This window comes from Balaenoptera ricei, chromosome 11 (genome assembly GCF_028023285.1).
Source record: "Balaenoptera ricei isolate mBalRic1 chromosome 11, mBalRic1.hap2, whole genome shotgun sequence".
In the NCBI taxonomy this organism is placed as follows: Eukaryota; Metazoa; Chordata; class Mammalia; order Artiodactyla; family Balaenopteridae; genus Balaenoptera; species Balaenoptera ricei.
The window spans coordinates 14,689,978-14,710,469 of NC_082649.1; the positions used below are offsets into that span (position 1 = coordinate 14,689,978).

The window sequence follows — 20,492 nt, forward strand, 5'->3', positions numbered from 1 at the left end:
GAGATTCCCGCGTGGAGGAGTGGCGCCGAGCAGCACTCACCAGCCCGAGAGGCTTGTCTGCTCACCCGCCGGGGCGGGCGGGGCTGGGAGCTGAGGCTCGGGCTTCGGTCGGATCCCAGGGAGAGGACTGGGGTTGGCGGCGTGAACACAGCCTGAAGGGGCTAGTGCACCACAGCTAGCCGGGAGGGAGTCCGGGAAAAGTCTGTAGCTGCCGAAGAGGCAAGAGACTTTTTCTTCCCTCTTTGTTTCCTGGTGCGCGAGGAGAGGGGATTCAGAGCGCCGCCTAAACAAGCTCCAGAGACGGGCGCGAGCTGTGGCTATCAGCGCGGACCCCAGAGACGGGCATGAGATGCTAAGGCTGCTGCTGCCGCCACCAAGAAGCCTGTGTGCGAGCACAGGTCACTCTCCACACCGCCCTTCCCGGGAGCCTGTGCAGCCCGCCACTGCCAGGCTCCCGCGATCCAGGGACAACTTCCCTGGGAGAACGCACGGCGCGCCTCAGGCTGCTGCAACGTCACGCCAGCCTCTGCCGCCGCAGGCTCGCCCCGCATCCGTACCCCTCCCTCCCCCCAGCCTGAGTGAACCAGTGCCCCCGAATCAGCTGCTTCTTTAACCCCGTCCTGTGTGCGCGAAGAACAGATGCCCTCAGGCGACCTACACAAAGAGGCGGGGCCAAATCCAAAGGTGAACCCCAGGAGCTGTGCGAACAAAGAAGAGAAAGGGAAATCTCCCCCAGCAGCCTCAGGAGCAGCAGATTAAAGCTCCACAAACAACTTGATGTAACTGCATCTGTGGAATACCTGAAGAGACAAGGAACCATCCCAAATTGAGGTGGACTTTGGGAACAATGATAAATATATTTTTTCCCCTCTTTCTCTTTTTGTGAGTGTGTATGCATATGCTTCTGTGTGTGATTTTGTCTGTATAGCTTTGCTTTTACCATTTGTCCTAGGGTTCTGTCTGTCTGTTTGTTTGTTTTTTTTTTTAATATAGTTTTTAGCACTTGTTATCATTGGTGGATTTGTTTTTTGGTTTGGTTGCTCTCTTCTTTCTTTCTTTCTTTTTCTTTTACTGAAAAAAAATTTTTTAATAATTATTTTTTATTTTAATAACTTTTACTTTATTTTACTTTAATTTTATTTTATCTTCTTCTTTCTTTCTTTCTTTTTTTTCTCCCTTTTATTCTGAGGCGTGTGGATGACAGGCTCTTGGTGCTCCAGCCAGGCGTCAGGGCTGTGCCTCTGAGGTGGGAGAGCCAAGTTCAGGACACTGGTCCACAAGAGACCTTCCAGCTCCACATAATATCAAACGGCGAAAATCTCCCAGAGATCTCCATCTCAACGCCAAGATCCAGCTCCACTACACGACCAGCAAGCTACAGTGCTGGACACCCTATGCCAAACAACTAGCAAGACAGAAACACAACCCCATCCATTAGCAGAGAAGCTGCCTAAAATCATAATAAGGCCATAGACACCCCAAAATACACCACCAGATGTGGACCTGCCCACCAGAAAGACAAGATCCAACCTCATCCACCAGAATACAGTCACAAGTCCCCTCCACCAGGAAGCCTACACAACCCACTGAACCAACCTTAGCCACTGGGGACAGACACCAAAAACAATGGGAACTACGAACGTGCAGCCTGAGAAAAAGAGACCCCAAACACAATAAGTTAAGCAACAGGAGAAGACAGAGAAACACACAGCAGATGAAGGAGCAAGGCAAAAACCCACCAGACCTAACAAATGAAGAGGAAATAGGCAGTCTACCTGAAAAAGAATTCAGAATAATGATAGTAAAGATGATCCAAAATCTTGGAAATACAATGGAGAAAATACAAGAAACGTTTAACAAGGACCTAGAAGAACTAAAGAGCAAACAAACAGTGATGAACAACACAACAAATGAAATTAAAATTCTTTACAAGAGGTCAATAGCAGAATAACTGAGGCAGAAGAATGGATAAGTGACCTGGAAGATAAAATAGTGGAAATAACTACTGCAGAGCAGAATAAAGAAAAAAGAATGAAAAGAATTGAGGACAGTCTCAGAGACCTCTGGGACATTAAACGCACCAACATTCGAATTATAGGCGTCCCAGAAGAAGAAGAGAAAAAGAAAGGGACTGAGAAAATATTTGAAGAGATTTTAGTTGAAAACTTCCCTAATATGGGAAAGGAAATAGTTAAGTCCAGGAAGCACAGAGAGTCCCATAGAGGTTAAATCCAAGGAGAAACACACCAAGACACATATTAATCAAACTATCAAAAATTAAATACACAGAACAAATATTAAAAGCAGCAAGGGAAAAACAACAAATACCACACAAGGGAATCCCCATAAGGTTAACAGCTGATCTTTCAGCAGAAACTCTGCAAGCCAGAAGGGAGTGGCAGGACATATTTAAAGTGATGAAGGAGAAAAACTCACAACCAAGATTATTCTACCCAGTAAGGATCTCATTCAGATTTGACAGAAAAATTAAAAACTTTACAGACAAGCAAAAGCTAAAAGAATTCAGCACCACCAAACCAGCTTTACAACAAATGCTAAAAGAACTTCTCTAGGCAGGAAACACAAGAGAAGGAAAAGACCTACAAAACAATTAAGAAAGTGGTAACAGGGATATACATATTGATAATTACCTTAAATGTAAATGGATGAAATGCTGCAACCAAAAGACATAGACTGGCTGAATGGATACAAAAACAAGACCCATATATATGCTGTCTACAAGAGACACACTTCAGACCTAGGGACACATACAGACTGAAAGTGAGGGGATGGAAAAAGATATTCCATGCAAATGGAAATGAAAAGAAAGCTGGAGTAGCAACTCTCATATCAGACAAAATAGACTTTAAAATAAAGACTATTACAAGAGACAAAGAAAGACTCTACATGATGATCAAGGGATCAATCCAAGAAGAAGATATAACAATTGTAAATATTTATGCACCCAACATAGGAGCACCTCAATACATAAGGCAGATACTAACAGCCATAAAAGGGGAAATTGACAGTAACACAATCATAGTAGGGGACTTTAACACCCCACCTTCACCAATGGACAGATCATCCAAAATGAAAATAAATAAGGAAACACAAGCTTTAAATGATACATTAAACAAGATGGATTTAATTGATATTTATAGGACATTCCATCCAAAAACAGCAGAATACACATTCTTCCCAAGTGCTCATGGAACATTCCCCAGGATAGATCATATCTTGGGTCACAAATCAAGCCTTGGTAAATTTAAGAAAATTGAAATCGTATCAAGTATCTTTTCCGACCACAACGCTATGAGACTAGATATCAATTACCAGAAAAAAATCTGTAAAAATTACAACCACATGGAGGCTAAACAATACAGTACTTAATAACCAAGAGATCACTGAAGAAATCAAAGAGGAAATCAAAAAATACCTAGAAACAAATGACAATGAAAGCACAATGACCCAAAACCTATGGGATGCAGGAAAAGCAGTTCTAAGAGGGAAGTTTATAACAATACAATCCTACCTTAAGAAACAAGAAACATCTGAAATAAACAACATAACCTTACACCTTAAGCAATTATGGAAAGAAGAACAAAAAAAACCCAGAGTTAGCAGAAGGAAAGAAATCATAAAGATCAGATCAGAAATAAATGAAAGAGAAATGAAGGAAATGATAGCAAAGATCAGTAAAACTAAAATCTGGTTCTTTGAGAAGATAAACAAAATTGATAAACCATTAACCAGACTCATCAAGAAAAAAAGGGAGAAGACTCAAATCAATAGAATTAGAAATGAAAAAGGAGAAGTAACAACTGACACTGAAGAAATACAAAGGATCATGAGAGATTACTGCAAGCAACTCTATGCCAATAAAATGGACAACTGGGAAGAAATGGACAAATTCTTAGAAATGCACAACCTTCCAAGACTGAAACAGGAAGAAATAGAAAATATGAACAGACCAATCACAAGCACTGAAATTGAAACTGTGATTAAAAATCTTCCAACAAACAAAAGCCCAGGACCAGATGGCTTCACAGGCAAATTCTATCAAACATTTAGAGAAGAGCTAACACCTATCCTTCTCAAACTCTTCCCAAATATAGCAGAGGGAGAAACACTCCCAAACTCATTCTATGAGGCCACCATCACCCTGATACCAAAACCAGACAAAGATGTCACAAGGGAAGAAAACTACAGGCCAATATCACTGATGAACATAGATGCAAAAATCCTCAACAAAATGCTAGCAAACAGAATCCAGGAGCACATTAAAAGGATCATACACCATGATCAAGTGGGGTTTATCCCAGGAATGCAAGGATTCTTCAATATAGGTAAATCAATCAATGTGATACACCATATTAACAAATTGAAGGATAAAAACCATATGATCATCTTAATAGATGCAGAGAAAGCTTTTGACAAAATTCAACACCCATTTATGATAAAAAACCCTCCAGAAAGTAGGCATAGAGGGAACGTACCTCAACATAATAAAGGCCATATATGGCAAACCCACAGCCAACATCATCCTCAGTGGTGAAAAACTGAAACCATTTCCACTAAGATCAGGAACAAGACAAGGTTGCCCACTCTCACCACTATTATTCAACATAGTTTTGGAAGTGTTAGCCACAGCAATCAGAGAAGAAAAAGAAATAAAAGGAATGCAAATCAGAAAAGAAGAAGTAAAGCTGTCACTGTTTGCAGATGACATGATACTATACATAGATAATCCTAAAGATGCTACCAGAAAATTACTAGAGCTAATCAATGAATTTGGTAAAGTAGCAGGGTACAAAATTAATGCACAGAAATCTCTTGCATTCCTATACACTAATGATGAAAAATCTGAAAGTGAAATTAAGAAAACACTCCCATTTACCATTGCAACAAAAAGAATAAAATATCTAGGGTTAAACCAACCTAAGGAGACAAAGACCTGTATGCAGAAAATTATAAGACACTGATAAAAGAAATTAAAGATGATACAAGCAGATGGAGAGATATACCATATTCTTGGATTGGAAGAATCAACATTGTGAAAATGACTATACTACCCAAAGCAATCTACAGATTCAATGCAATCCCTATCAAACTACCACTGCCATTTTTCACAGAACTAGAACAAAAAATTTCACAATTTGTATGGAAACACAAAAGACCCCAAATAGCCAAAGCAATCTTGAGAAAGAAAAACGGAGCTTGAGGAATCAGGCTCCCTGACTTCAGACTATACTAGAAAGCTACAGTAATCAAGACAGTCTGGTGGCACAGAAACAGAAATATAGATCAGTGGAACAGGATCAAAAGCCAAGAGATAAACCCATGCACATATGGTCACCTTATCTGTGATAAAGGAGGCAAGAATATACAGTGGAGAAAAGACAGCCTCTTCAATAAGTGGTGCTGGGAAAACTGGACAGCTACATGTAAAAGAATGAAATTAGAACACTCCCTAACACCATACACATAAATAAACTCAAAATGGATTAAAGACCTAAATGAAGGCCAGACACTATAAAACTCTTAGAGGAAAACATAGACAGAACACTCTATGACATAAATCACAGCAAGATCCTTTTTGACCCACTTCCTAGAGAAATGGAAATAAAAACAAAAATCAACAAATGAGACCTAATGAAACTTAAAAGCTTTTGCACAGCAAAGGAAATCATAAACAAGACGAAAAGACAACCCTCAGAATGGGAGAAAATATTTACAAATGAAGCAACTGACAAAGGATTAATCTCCAAACTTTACAAGCAGCTCAGGCAGCTCAATATCAAAAAAAAACCCTATCCAAAAATGGGCAGAAGACCTAAATAGACATTTCTCCAAAGAAGATATACAGATTGCCAACAAACACATGAAAGCATGCTCACCATGATTAATCATTAGAGAAATGCAAATCAAAACTACAATTCGATATCATCTCACACCGTTCAGAAAGGCCATCATCAAAAAGTGTACAAACAATCTGCTGGAGAGGGTGTGGAGAAAAGGGAACCCTCTTGCACTGTTGGTGGAATGTAAATTGATACAGCCACTGTGGAGAACAGTATGGAGGTTCCTTAAAAACTAAAAATAGACCTATCATATGACCTTGCAATCCCAGTACTGGGCCTATACCCTGAGAAAACCATAATTCAAAGAGTCATGTACCACAATGTTCATTGCAGCTCTATTTACAATAGCCAGGACATGGAAGCAACCTAAGTGTCCATCAACAGATGAATGGATAAAGAAGATGTGGCACATATATACAATGGAATATTACTCAGCCATATAAATAAACGAAATTGAGTTATTTGTAGTTAGGTGGATTGACCTAGAGTCTGTCATACAGAGTGAAGTAAGTCAGAAAGAGCAAAACAAATACTGTATACTGACACATATATATGGAATCTAAAAAATAAATAACCTTTTTGTCTTTAGATAAAAGTTGAAAGTTTTAACATATCACTGATAAGCCTCTTTGGGTTTAAGAAAGCCCTGGATATTAACAACATTTAGGAATAAAGTTAGGATTGACTTTCTCTGATTTTCTTTTGCTTTTATAACAGGTTGAACAAAGTTTTATGAGTCATTTTAGTTTTTTTTTTATAATCAAATGCCTTGTCTAGCTATTTTTTTCTGCCATTAACAAAGCTTATCTGTTATCCATCTGTATACCATTACTCATGCAATTTCTTTTTCCCAGTCTCTTACACTTCTACCCATCCAACTCTTCCTGTCCTACAGGGTGGGGCTCACAAAACTGCCTTCCTGGATCCCGTGGCACTGCTCTGACTCGTATAGGTGTTGTCTTTTCCTACACCGCTTGAAGTCTGATGTTTTATTTATTTTTATAGTCCCAGTACTTAATAAAGAACCTGGTCCATAATAGGAGCTTAATGAATGTTTACTGAAGAAAGTAATGTGTGCTCTAATAGGGTGAGAGCATTGTACTAACCGAGGAAGACCAGAGGAGGCCATCTAACTGGATGTGGGAGGAGTTAGGTAGAGGGAGGTGGTCCCAGAAAAGATACACCGTGAGTGACATTTTGAGAAATGAGGAGCTCTTCATTCGGTGAAAAAGTGGGGAAGAATGGCCTGGGCTAATGAAGGACCAGAGGAACTTCTGAGTGGGAAATTCAGAGTGCCTGAAAATAGATTAGTATGGCTGGAATTTAGATGCAAAATGAAAAGGGCAGAAGATGAATCTAAAAGGGTAGGCAGGTTATATGTTACTTTGAATTTTGTGCCAATTAAAATTATTTAGGGTATTAGCCAGAGTTACCTCTGTAATGTGCTGGGTCAATTGGATAATACCAGATGGGATTAGGTCTCCTGAGGTCATTTGATTAGATGACTTATTATTTAATTAATTTTTTTGTAACAGTTATTTCAAAGGAAATGGATGGGCATATCGGTCCGTGTTTGAAACAAAAGTTTGCTGAAATCACAAACTGAAATCTTAGAAGTTTTAAGGGGTTCTTCTCAACTTAGAGGTAAAAATATTGGAGTCTTAATTTAATTCTAAATGGACTATATCATGAGAGAAATTTATAGCCGAATTTATGTTTTATTTATTTATTTTTATATTTATTTTTGGCTGTGTTGGGTCTTAGTGCGAGGACTTTCTCTAGTTGCGGCAAGCGGGGGCCACTCTTCATCGCAGTGCGCCGGCCTCTCACTATCGCGGCCTCTCTTGTTGCGGAGCACAGGCTCCAGACGCGCAGGCTCAGTAGTTGTGGCTCACGGGCTTAGTTGCTCCGCGGCATGTAGGATCTTCCCAGACCAGGGCTCGAACCCGTGTCCCCTGCATTGGCAGGCAGATTCTCAACGACTGCGCCACCAGGGAAGCCCTGAATTTATGTTTTAATGAGCCTTTCCTATATATCCATTACTAACCATTTAAAAATGCATGCACATAAATGTAGATTATTTTCTGTAATCATGACTTTTGTGTAGATTAAAAGAGATAATGTATGCAAAATGCTTAGTACCAAGTACCTTGCCTGGCACACAGTAGATACTCAAGAATATAATCTATTTATTCCTCAAACACACCAGGCCTGGGGGAGTTTCCACTTTACCTTTATGAACTTTCAGGAAAAACTTGAAAAAAAAATTCCTTGCCTCCAAGTATATCTATGCTAAAATATCTGCTAATTCTTTTGTAAGAGTTTGGAATTTCCTTGGTGTTTTTAAACAAGATTTCCTCTCTTAAATGTGCTCATTGTCTGCATCTTAGATCACCAAGGCTGATCTGATTTGAGTACAGAGTCTTCAAAGTTTTGGTGGGACTAAATATTTTAGCAGTTACTTGCATTTAAAATAGTACTAGCCCCTTTCAACTCCAGGTTTCAGTGAATCATGCTGAGGCACTCTTGACATGCAAGACAAATGTGTTTCTCTTGGATTTGTAGATGGACAGCAGGTTTGCCTGAAGCTTATTCAATGTCTACTAATGCTGTGGAAGAATTGAGATGCCAGGTTGGAAAATGAAAACTTGAACCAGGTGTTTGCTGGGCACCATTCAGGAGTATTGCATGTCTTTGGTTTGTTTTGATTAAATTCCCAGGTGAAACAATCATCTGCTGTTAAAAATAATTAATTGCCTTGTTTTCTACTTAGAGATGTAATGGTTCCAGATTTGCAAGTGAGAATTCTTTTTGCAACATGAGCCGTTGTTACTTCTGGGAGTTAGCCTTTAGGTGAGCAGGGCAGGTTACCTGGTCACATCACCTTTCAAGGAGTATTTCTTTGGAGATGTGCAATTTTCCAAACACCAATGACTAGAAATAGAATTATTAACCTACTTGGCAAAAACAAAGCAAAACTATAACAAATATAAAAAGTAGAGTTTTTTTTGGATCATGTTCCCTCAACATAATCCAATTAAATTAGAAATTAATAGTAAAAATATGACCCCCTCAAAACCACTTGGAAACTAAGAAACTCTCCCAGGTAAACCTTTGATAAAAGAATGAAAAAGAAAGCAATAAAAAATTGGAAATACCCAAATCTTTAGGGCATAGCATATACCCTAAACTTTACTCAAAGGAGAACTTATAAAGGAAAACTTATAAAGGAACCGATAAAGTTTTAAAAGTTGGAATTAATGGAATGGAGAAAAAATAGATAAAACGGCTAAAGACAAAAAACTGGAAAAAGCAAAATCATACAACATTAGGAACGAGGAAACAGACACGATCACGGAAGCAGGAGAGTTGGAAAAATTATAAGAATTATACGTGAAGACTATGTGCAAAACTCTGTAGAAACAAGTTTGAAAATATTGAAGAAATGGACTATTTTATAAGTAAAACATAAATGACCAATGTTGACTCATGTAGAAAATTCAAACAGATCAATTACTATAGAAGTCCCAGTTTGTGCCAGTTGTTGTGTCCCATTTGGCATTGGTTCTGGACTTTATTTTTAAGGAAGTATTATTATCTTAAAATGAACTAAAATAAGATGAGATAGTAAGCCTCCACCTTATAACATCAGGTTTTACTGTATGGTCTCCTCTAATAGCATGTGAGATGTATCTGTTGAAAAGAGTGCTTTTACTTTAGCACATGCTTAAATGTGAAAGATGGTAGTATAACCCTGTTTTTACCCCCAATTCTGTCCAAGTGCAAGTTAACTTATACCTCCCTTTGAAGAACAGCATGCAAAGCACTTACTGAGAAAATGAAATGCATTCTAACACTGGTGGCTGAGAACAACTAACTCATTCCAGTCTTCATGGTGGTGGGAGAAGTTCTTGATGTTGCTAACCCTCTCAGCTACTTGGTAGACCAGTTATGCCACGCTCCCCACTGTGACCTGTGAAAAGCAGGAAGCTGCCACGCTGACCACTGGTGAGGTCAGTGGGAAGTGTAGAAAGTCTGACTGCTCCTGGTACAGCAGTTTTGTCATTTTTGTAGGGTACAAATCGATAGCTATTTATTTTATTGTTTAAAACTTTAAAATTTATTTTGGGATAATCCCCTTTGGCAGAAAATGAGCTAAAGAAGTACAAAGTTTAATGAAAAATTAAGTACTGAATTTCTGTTTCTTAACAACGATGGTGATGAATGTATAATTCACACATCTACTGGAGCAGCATCCATATCTACTTCGAAAATTTGTAATTATTTTAAGAATACTTTGCCCAACCATCGTAAAGCAATTATACTCTAATAAAGATGTTAAAAAAAAAAAACAATACTTTGCCCAGAGACCATGATTTAACACATGCAGTCACAGAAGGTGTCTCATTATATTTCATTCTGTGAAGCATGGCTTTTCATTTAGATCAAATGACTCTTCTAAAACTATTCCACCCATTTTCAATGTTAAGTTTTCTTATGCATGTAGAAAAGTGAAGTAATAGCTGTTAATCTGTTGGCCCCATTAGCAAAAGAGGAATTTTCACAGATTATGTAAGATTTATATAAATATTATCAGATTCTTCAAATAGAAATTCAGTTAAACTTTTTACCTGAATGGTTTAATTATTTTCATATAATTCATGGAATCAAAGTAAAGCTTTAGAACAGTTATTCTACTGAAATTTAAGTATTCAATATTATTGTGAATTCTATTGTAAATTTGTTTTAAAACTATCATCAAAAATAAAATTACTTTTAAAACAGCTTTATTGAGGTAGACTTTATATACCAAAATTTCACCCATTTTAAGTTTGCAATTGGAAGACTTTTAGCAAATTTATACAGTTGTACAACCATCACTACCATCCAGCTTTAGAACACTTCTGTCACCCCAAAACTGCAAAGGGTGCTCCCTTTGCAGCCAATCCACACTTTAACATTCAGCCCCAGGCAGCCTCTGAAAATGATTTATTTTTTAAAATACAAATAAGGATTTTGGTGGCACACAATGTCAGAATACATACAGTGGAATTACTAAAATAAGAAATCCACGGAGAGAAATTTACACAAATAACTGCACATATAACTCAATATTTCTTTCAAGCAAACTGCAATAGAAATAGAAATCATTGCCAAATTTTACAAATATTTTTCTACATTCACTAAGTAGTTGAACTACAACATTTTTGTGGTGAAGCTGATGTTGAATATAAAAAAATCCTTCAGTGTACAGTATGTGTTTTCTCTTTTTTGCCGTCCACTGTCAATCAGATTTTAGAAATGTTTTGTGTCTTTGAAGAACTACTTCAAAATAGCTTTGGCCTTGGAATCAGCAAATCGATTATTGGAAGAGAATAGGTTCAGGAACAGATCATTCAAAATATGGAAAACTGAATATTTGATACATGTTGCAGCCCAATTCAGTGGGAAAATCCTGGTTACCTAATAAATTGTTCTGCTTATAGGTAATTCTCTATCTGGTTAAAATATAACAGTAATCATCATATACTATTTAAAGATAATTCCTTGATTGATTAAAGACATTAAAAAACCCCAAAATCTCACAAGAATCTGGGGAAGCCCACATGTACAATCTAAACCTTGGGAGACCTCTTTAATCAAGACTGGAAACGCCAGAAGCTCTATGAGAAAAGGAAGGTATATCAGAATATATACCATCCAAAACCATTTCCTGGAAATAGTAACATAAAATAAATCAATAGAAATCAGCTATGTCTGGAAAAAAGTATTTTAAAAGTATATTGCAGGGCTTCCCTGGTGGCGCAGTGGTTGAGAGTCTGCCTGCTAATGCAGGGGACACGGGTTCGGGCCCTGGTCTGGGAAGATCCCACGTGCCGCGGAGCGGCTGGGCCCGTGAGCCACAATAGCTGAGCTTGCGCGTCTGGAGCCTGTGCTCCGCAACTAGAGAGGCCGCGATAGTGAGAGGCCCGTGCACCGCGATGAAGAGTGGCCCCTGCTTGCCACAACTGGAGAAGGCCCTCGCACAGAAACGAGGACCCAACACAGCCATAAATAAATAAATTAAAAAAAAAAAAAAAAAAACTATATTGCAGGCAAAGTGTTAATGTCTATAATTTACAAAGAGCGCTTGTAAATAGGAAAAATATGAACTACCCTAAAGCAAAATGAAGACTATGAATAGACAATTCACAGAGCTAAGATAAATTGTGTGTGTGTGTGTGTGTATGTGTGTGTGTGTGTTTAGCAAACATCAGTGTGATGGAATGAGCACAGAGGAAACGTTTAGAAGACACCATAGGCTGTTAACTTTGGTACATGATGTGAGTAGAAAGTGGGAAAAACTGCTCTCACAGACTACTCAGGGAGATAGACACATCAATAATTTGAGTGCTGTGTAAGTTCCATGGTTGGGGAATAAAGGGACCTGAGTTAGAGGAGGAAGGAAAGACTCATGATCTGAATAGAGACACTCTGGGCAGAAGATTATTTTCTATATTACTGGCCTTATGAGATCATTAACTATTTGAAACTAGTAACAGTGACTTTCATGAGATAAGTATAGTTTTGTGGGTCAGGAATATATTAAAATGATTGTGGGACTCGTGGAAAAAGGCACTTTGTAACACCGTGGAGCATGATTGCAATTATTGCTTATTTAAACTGATCTTTGTATATTTAATCTGAGTATGATTCCTCTCCAGAAGCCAAGGGGAATGAGAAGGATCCACTAAAGGAACACTGATTTGTAAGAAGGCTCTCTGAGATTTCATTTTGTTTGGGATGCAGGCATTGTTGCACAGAGTCTGGTTTTTGCTGCAATTGATAATATCTACAAAAGTCCCTGAGGTGCTCTGTGAGGGCTGGACTGTGGCATGTGCTGTGAGGGCACTATACTGAAACAACAGCCGACCCTCCGATGACCCTCTGAGGAGGTTATGGAGGACTTTAGGTGGAGCGTGGTAGATATGGAAGGGAAATCGACTTTCCCAGGAGGGGATTTTTTTTTTTTTTTCTCTCCTGGGATTCAGAATAGGATGCCTGCCTTTCAAGGTATGTGCATTTCTTCAACCAGCATTCACGGAGCCCTCGCTTCCATGCCCTTAACTTTGGTTTCTTTGATCTGTTGCAGATGATAGAATTTGTTAGCTCTCTTTGGCTCCTGGTTTCACTGGGGACTTTATGATTCACTGTTTTTCAGGAAGAGGGAGGAGATGAAGGAAAGGGAGAAGGCAGGAAAAGAAGGGAATCAGCCAACTACATCATAGAGAAGACTTAACTTTTTAAGGTGCCTTTCAAAATAAAGTCCCACTGGAAAACTCAGCATTTATAATATTCCCATGTATGGGTAATTTGATCCTTGTAGATTGGAATCTTAATTCCAAGAATGAAGTTCCTCATGATTTAAGGCAAGAAATAGTTGGACTTTTATTTCCGCTGAGTCCTTTTATCTATAGGATATGGGTACACAGCACTGAGTCCTTCATTTTCTACAAACCAATTGGTACATTGGCTGGGCTGATGATTTATGGGAACATTGGGGAATTTTTTCATTGATTTTCTGATATGCAAGAATTTGGAGGAGATGGTAATTTTAATAGAAGGATTAACGTAAACTTTGCAAACATAAGGATTCTCAAGATGATTTCATCTGACTTTCTAGTGGAGAATTTAAATTCACGGCTAACACAGTCATTTTTTTCTAGAGTTAGGTGATGAACGAGAGTGCTGAATTCCATTTTCTCATTGGTCCATAACCCCAGCTTGCTAGTGGTGTTATATGTAGGATGTTAGGAGTCTTGTTGTTCAGCCCTCCACCTCGGCTCATGATGGGCTCTTGTGTGGAATGATGGCAATGGCAGTTTGAGATTATTCTGGTCAGGTTTTTCTTTTAAAAAAATTTTTTTAATTTAATTTTTATTTTATATTGGGGTATAGTTGATTTACAATGTTGTGTTAGTTTCAGGTGTACAGCAAAGTGTTTCAGTTATACATATATCCATTCATTTTCAGATTCTTTTCCCATATAGGTTCTTACAGAATATTGAGTAGAGTTCCCTGTGCTATTACAGTAGGTCCTTGTTGATTATCTATCTTATATACAGTAGTGTGTATATGTTAATCCCAACCTCCTAATTTATCCCCTCTCCCCCACCTTTCCCTTTTGGTAACCAGAAGTTTGTTTTTGAAGTCTGTGAGTCTGTTTCTATTTTGTAAATAAGTTCACTTACATCATCTTTTTTAGATTCCACCACGTATAAATGATATTTGTATTTCTCTGTCTGACTTACTTAGTATGCTAATCTCTAGGTCCATCCATGTTGCTGCAAATGGCATTATTTCATTCTTTTTTATATTCCATTCTATATATGTACCACATCTTCTTTATCCATTCACCTATCAATGGACATTTAGGTTGCTTCCATGTCCTGGCTATTGTAAATAGTGCTGCAGTGAACACTGGGGTGCATGTATCTTTTTGAATTATAGTTTTCTCTGGGTATATGCCCAGTAGTGGGATTGCTGGATCATATGGTAGTTCTACTTTTAGTTTTTTAAGGAACCTCCATACTGTTCTCCGTAGTGGTTGTACTAATTTACATTCCCACCAACAGTGTAGAAGGGTTCCTTTTTCTCCACACCCTCTCCAGCATTTATTGTTTGTAGACTTTTTGATGATGACCATTCTGGTCAGGTTTTTCTTATTGGGTCCCAGCTGGTTTTGACTTGCTCTGTGAGACGTTGAGATGCTCTTGTATGCATGAAATAAACCAAAATGATATGTTTCCAGCTTTTTGAAAACTTTTGTTATCAAGTCAGATGTAGCTGGGTGATCATTTCTGGGTCATATTTTGACTTTCCATGTAGTTTGACTGTCATGCCGCCCTGAACGAATCTCTGGCATAGTTTCTTTTATATTATTTTGTGATGTTCTTAGTCTTATTTTTGTATTGTGTCTTAGTCTTAGTTCTATACTGAATACCCTCAATAAATGTTGAATGTATGTATAAGATGAGTCCCATTAGATCCAACAGAAAAACGTGAATGAAATGGTAGCTCTTTGGAAATGAGAAATGACCAAATTGTCACTGGCAGAATACCATGACCTTTGCCTTAAATCTTTTCCCGTGGAGAGAGAACTGCACCTACTGCAGAAGCTGGTTTCCCAATACTTATGTTCTTTCACCTGATTTCTTGAAACTCAACAAATCATTAAAAAAAATTTTTTTAATGTTTTATCGCAGGATGTAATTAAGATGTCAAGTCTAAGATGTGTGTTACTAACATATACTAAGGTAGATGAGAAGAGTAATTTCAGTGGCATCAGAATGAATCTTGATATTTCTTTATATTAATTAATGAGAGTAATTTTCCAAAAAGAAATTCCATTGTTGATTTCCTTCTTATGTAGGACTACAGTGTATGTTGTATATATATATATAATCTGTTACATGTTACATATTATATAATATGGCATATATTACATAAGTATCTTACATATACATATCTAGTAACCTAGTAATTATATTTCTATATTTGCTTTTTGGCTATATAAGTATGCATTAGATTCATCTTGATCTTGCTTTTACATGACTTTAGGTATGTTACAAGTTAATACAATTCCTATGGTTTGGATTATTTACCATTAATGCCAAGATTTTGTTTGCCTTTTCTTTAGGAAGGTCTGTGATTCAGATTAGGAAATTCTCTATTGTGATGAAGTCAACATGACTGCAATCTCTGGTGAACAATTTGTTATATTATGTCTATCATTGCTCAGAAAGATAAAAAAATATTTTTGTAGATTGAGGTGACTGGATTTTACTTCTCAGTCTGAGATATCAAATGTTACATCTACTTTTGTAGTCTGAGAGAAGCAGTTCCTTCTTAGGCTTATATGAGGGCTCCTCTTTTACCTACATTTTAAATAAATACTGGTGTTCCTTTGGGTTCTCTTTTCTGATCCCTTTCTTTTCTTTTTTTCTCTCCTTTTCCCTTCCTTCTAAGGTGAACAACGCTGATTGAGTTTCTTTTATGTATCAGGCCAGGGCCATGCTGTACAGCTGAGCAGGTTGTGTACTGCACAATTCTAGGAGGTGACATTCACTTCCCTACCTTCACAACTCATATAGTGCCATCAGACACTGTGCTAGCTACTTTACAAACGTCTCATTGAGCCTCACAACAACCTATGAGATGAATATCATCATTCCTATTTTATGCATGAACAAACTGAGTTTTGGGTATGTGAAATAACTTGTTTAAGGTTACGTAATAATTGGTGGGTGATAGAGTGTGTATGGGTCGAAAGCCCCTTTGTCCCTCTACAGCTTGCTACCTTTTGTGGGTGACCTCAGCTCTTGGTAATCTCATCCGTGGTCACCACCTAAATGGCGGTAATTCCTAAAAGACCCTCCACTCCAGATCTCTCTCTGTTGACAGCCTACTAGACAAGTCTTCTATATGTCCCAGAGACACCTCAGATTCTGCAGGATTTAATGGAATCATTTTGCTTATGCTGCTCCTCCTTTATTCTCACTCTCAATTAGTGGTACCAGCAGCCTGGGCTCTTCTTTCTCCCTCATTCCCTACATCCAATCAGGTATCAGGTCCCATTAATTCTGTTTCTGAGATCTCTCTCCATTTGTTCATTTCCTTTTCATGCCAGTTGCCACTATGTTAGTTCAAGCCCTCATTCTTTAATTCTGAATGCATCTGCTCTGTCTGAATTATGAAAAGTGTCACCTAAAGTCTGACATCTCTAGGCATTTGCAGTGGCTCTTGCCTCTGACTGGTTCACCTTTTTCCACCTTCCCCGCTTGGCTCCTCGAAGTATCAGCTTTAAGTCACTTTCTCAGGGAAGCCTTCCTTGATTCTTTTTACCAACCCCTTTCCTTTAGTTAAATTCTTCTCTGTGCTCCCAAAGCACATCATGTTTCAGTCTATTGTATCACATACATACGCACCATAGTATCCTGATAATTGATTTGCTTGTCTGACTCCTTCCCTGGACTGAGAGCTCTTTGAGGACAGGGGCCGTGTCCAACTTATGTCTGTCTTCCTAACATCAAGTAGCTTGTCTGGGAGGAGATCAATACATGCTTGAGAGGATGATGCACGCTGTGGATTCGTTAGGCAGATCTGAAAGAGTTTTGATTACCATAGCTTTGTAATATAGTTTGAAATCAGGAAGTGTGATTCCTCCAGCTTTGTTCTTTGCAAGATTGCTTTGGCTATCTGGGGTCTTTTGTGGTTCCATACAAATTTTGGGATTGTTTGTCCTATTTCTGTGAAAAATGCCATTGAAATTTTGATAGGATTGCATTGAATTTGTAGATTGCTTTGGGTAGGGTGGACATCTTTACAATATTAATTCTTCCAGTCCATGCGCATGGAATGTCTTTCTACTTATTTCTGTCTTCAATTTCTTTCATCAGTGTCTTATGGTTTCAGTATACAGATCTTTCACCTCCTTGGTTAAATTTTTTCTTACATATTTTATTCCAGATCTGAAAGAGTTGTTCACGTAATACTATAGTGTTCTACATGTTTATTTAGTCCTATTAAAATTTGCATGCAGATTTTATAAACTTGAAAATAATCAGTGCTGATATTATTTAATTATACAATATGTTTTTCTTCCTATCTGCCATTTGCAGCAACAGGCAGCATGATTATTGCTTAACCCATGTTTTCATTCATATTAGCAGTAGCTTCTTCCCTTATCCTGTTGACAAGAGATTATAACTTCATTGCATGGTAATTGAAAAAGTGGACTCTGTTGAACTTTGGTTTAAGGCACCAAAGTTTTGTATTGACACTAATGAATAAAGTAACCTCTTAGAACGTGCTTTGTTTATCTTTCCTGATTCCTGTCCATCCACAATGGTCACTACACCAAGAAAATATCTTGAGATTGTTTATCCCAGAACCTAAGCTACTGTTAAATTTGAAGTTAGACATCCGTGGGGTGGTTTTCATTAATAAATACCTTTCTCATCTAACACAGCTTTAGGTGTCGTTCCAGCTCTGCCCCTGTCTGGTTCAAGCCGACCACTTAAATCTCCCTGGACATAAGTTTCCTCATCTTTAAAGTTAGGTGTCTGGACTAAACTAGCTAGAAGGACTTGTCGAGCTCAAATATCCTTCAGTTCTATTATTTTGGGTCCCCACTGTATGTTCTCTTACCATCTTATCTCCCTTGTCCTCCTTCCCTTCCTCCCCCACTAGTGGACTGGTCCTCCTGCCCGTCCTACCATCATACACAGAGATACACTGTGTGCTTCGGCACTTGGCTTTGACCTCGAGGTTTTCTTCAACATGGAGAGCCAAGAAGCAGTTTGCTTGTGTCCTTTGGCACTGTGCCTACTGCTGATACTTCACTGGCATGCTCAGATTCCTTCCACAAAGGGCTGCGAGTCCCTTCCTTTTAGGAAGCACGTTCCTGACTGTGGTTGCAAAAGTAGAGTGAGGGTGCAGAGTGAGCACAGAAAGATTCCCGATCGGAAGAGCCACGTTTCTAAATGGGAATGTTCAACAGAGTTGGGGCTGTGATTGTGACCTTTGGGGGGTGTAGGGCGTGAGTAGGTATGTAATGTGTTATAAACATCACACAGACTAAGTGTCTGAGGTTTTGGAGTGAGGAAGGCGCATCCTACTACCCCACAGTTTCTGAATTACTTTGTTACATTTTCTTTAGCTGGAGTACAACCCATTAGGTTACTGAGCAGTTCCCCACATACTTTGTCGACAAAGCACTTCCAGCAAAATCATTGTTTCATAAAAGTGTGCCTGTATTATATGAGGTAAACTGAGACTGTCCTGATTTGATTTGCCTGCGATCTAATTTTATCATTAGACGCAAAAGGACAAATCAAGTACATGGTGTTTTCGATAAGACGTGCATGGGAAGTGTTTCTACAGAAACAGTTTTCTGGCAAGGTGGGAAGGCAGGTCTGGGTTGTTAGAAATAGAAGCAAGAGACTTAAAGAGCTGGGAAGGAGGGAGGCAGGCGTCCTGGGAGGACGCGTGCAGAGAAGCGGCAAGTTCTGAGAGCCAGTAGGTGAAGTGCCCCTGTCTGGGCAGAAGGAAGGACACTAGGGGCTGCCGCTGGCCACCCTGCTCGGCGTTTCTGCAGCAGCCGTCCAAGAAGGACAAGAGAGAGGTCCTGCTAAGTGGAGCGAGTGCAGGAGGGCGGGACTGCTCGGGCGCGCTGGCAGCCGGGTTCAGACAGGGTTAAGACCATCACCTGCAGTTGAAGAGCGACCCAGATGGGAAGTAGGAAGTGCCGCGCCTGAGCTTCCTGTATAAATAAACGCGCGGCTCCCGGGGCCGCTGCTGGCGTGCGGCGCCCCACGCTCTGCAACGTTCCCGGGCATCGCAGCTGTGCCCCGAGGCAGGAGGCGGTTACAGGTACTCCTCCTCCTCCGGCCCAGTAGGTCTGGGAGCCCGAGCCCCGGTGCAGTCCTGCAGAGCACGAAGCTGTCAGCGGCAGAGCTCGGCGGCGGCAGAGGGAGAGAATGGACCAACTCCTCCTCCCCGGGGTGCGAGCAGCCCAGGCAGGCGGTGAGCGCGAGGGAGTCTGCTGAGAAGCCCGGCGGCCGGGAGGAACGTAGCTCTCCTGCCAGGTGGGTTTAGCGAGCTTTTTAAACGCTGCAGGCATTGCAAGACAGCAGTGGGGTTGGACTAAGAAAAGAAGAAAGGACGGGAGACTAACTCTGATACCACGGTTTTTAGCTTTATTTTCTGCCTCCAGTGCTTAAAACGTACAGAACTGAATTCGTTCTGAATGCCTGAAACACCTGTTAACCTTAAAAAATAGACATCTTTGTAAAGGTAAAAAGAAACGAGTTTAATTTCTAATAAAACAGTCTCTGCAGAATGTATTGCAAAATTCCGGATTAGATCAAACCTCGCAGTGTCTTCAGCGGAGACCAAACTTGGCATAATCTCAGATGTTTGCCTTCTGCCATTTGGAAATGCACAGCAATACGTTGACATACCTAGATATGGATAAGATGTTTTATTATCTGTGGGATCTTGGTCGTATATTATGCTGTTTATTTTGTCGTGTAACTGCTGATAGAACAGGGTGAAACTCTGATCTTATACTGCTGTTCTCAAGTTTTAAGTTAAAATGAAACCGATTCCTGTATCAGCAGACTAAAGGTATCTTTAGCTTACCCCTTCCAGGGTACCTTTTGTTTTTCTTACTAGTTTCAGGGATTCTGCTGGAAGTCTACTCCTGAAGCATATACTTCTCACATTTGGATTTCTCAGAAATGATTTCCCCCTTCTGGAAAAATGTTCTCTGTCTTCACGCTTGCACTACAGCCTCGCTTGCTTATTTCTGTCTGCAGCACATATCTTTTCAAAACATTAGCTGGGGCTCACAATAGGACTAGCAGTGTTCTTCTGAATTGGCATTTCTGGAGGTTTATTTGAACGTTGCCAGGTATGAATTAAAGAACAATGTATCTAACGTTTCTGAAGCAGCCGATTGCGGGTGTCTAGTCCCAGAAGCAAAATAAATGAACTTTGAAATGACTCAGTTTTTAGGGTGTGGGTAAGAGGCAAAAGGAACCCAACCAGTCTTCAATGAGTTGCTGGCTAATTAAAGTTTCTGGCTGC

General features: G+C 39.3%; 1 protein-coding gene across 2 annotated transcripts in view; it reads left to right on the forward strand.

Annotated features, from left to right (window-relative positions):
* Window positions 1-20,492, forward strand: part of RNF144B (ring finger protein 144B) — a 167,730-nt gene that overhangs the window by 68,522 nt on the left and 78,716 nt on the right. The window contains exon 1 of one of the 2 annotated variants that reach the window (XM_059938008.1): window positions 18,906-19,489. The exons of the other annotated variant lie outside the window; for it this stretch is intronic. The gene's annotated coding sequence lies outside the window, so the exon portion shown is untranslated. Of the gene's footprint in view, window positions 1-18,905; window positions 19,490-20,492 lie in introns of those variants that run through there. 2 annotated transcript variants of the gene reach the window in all.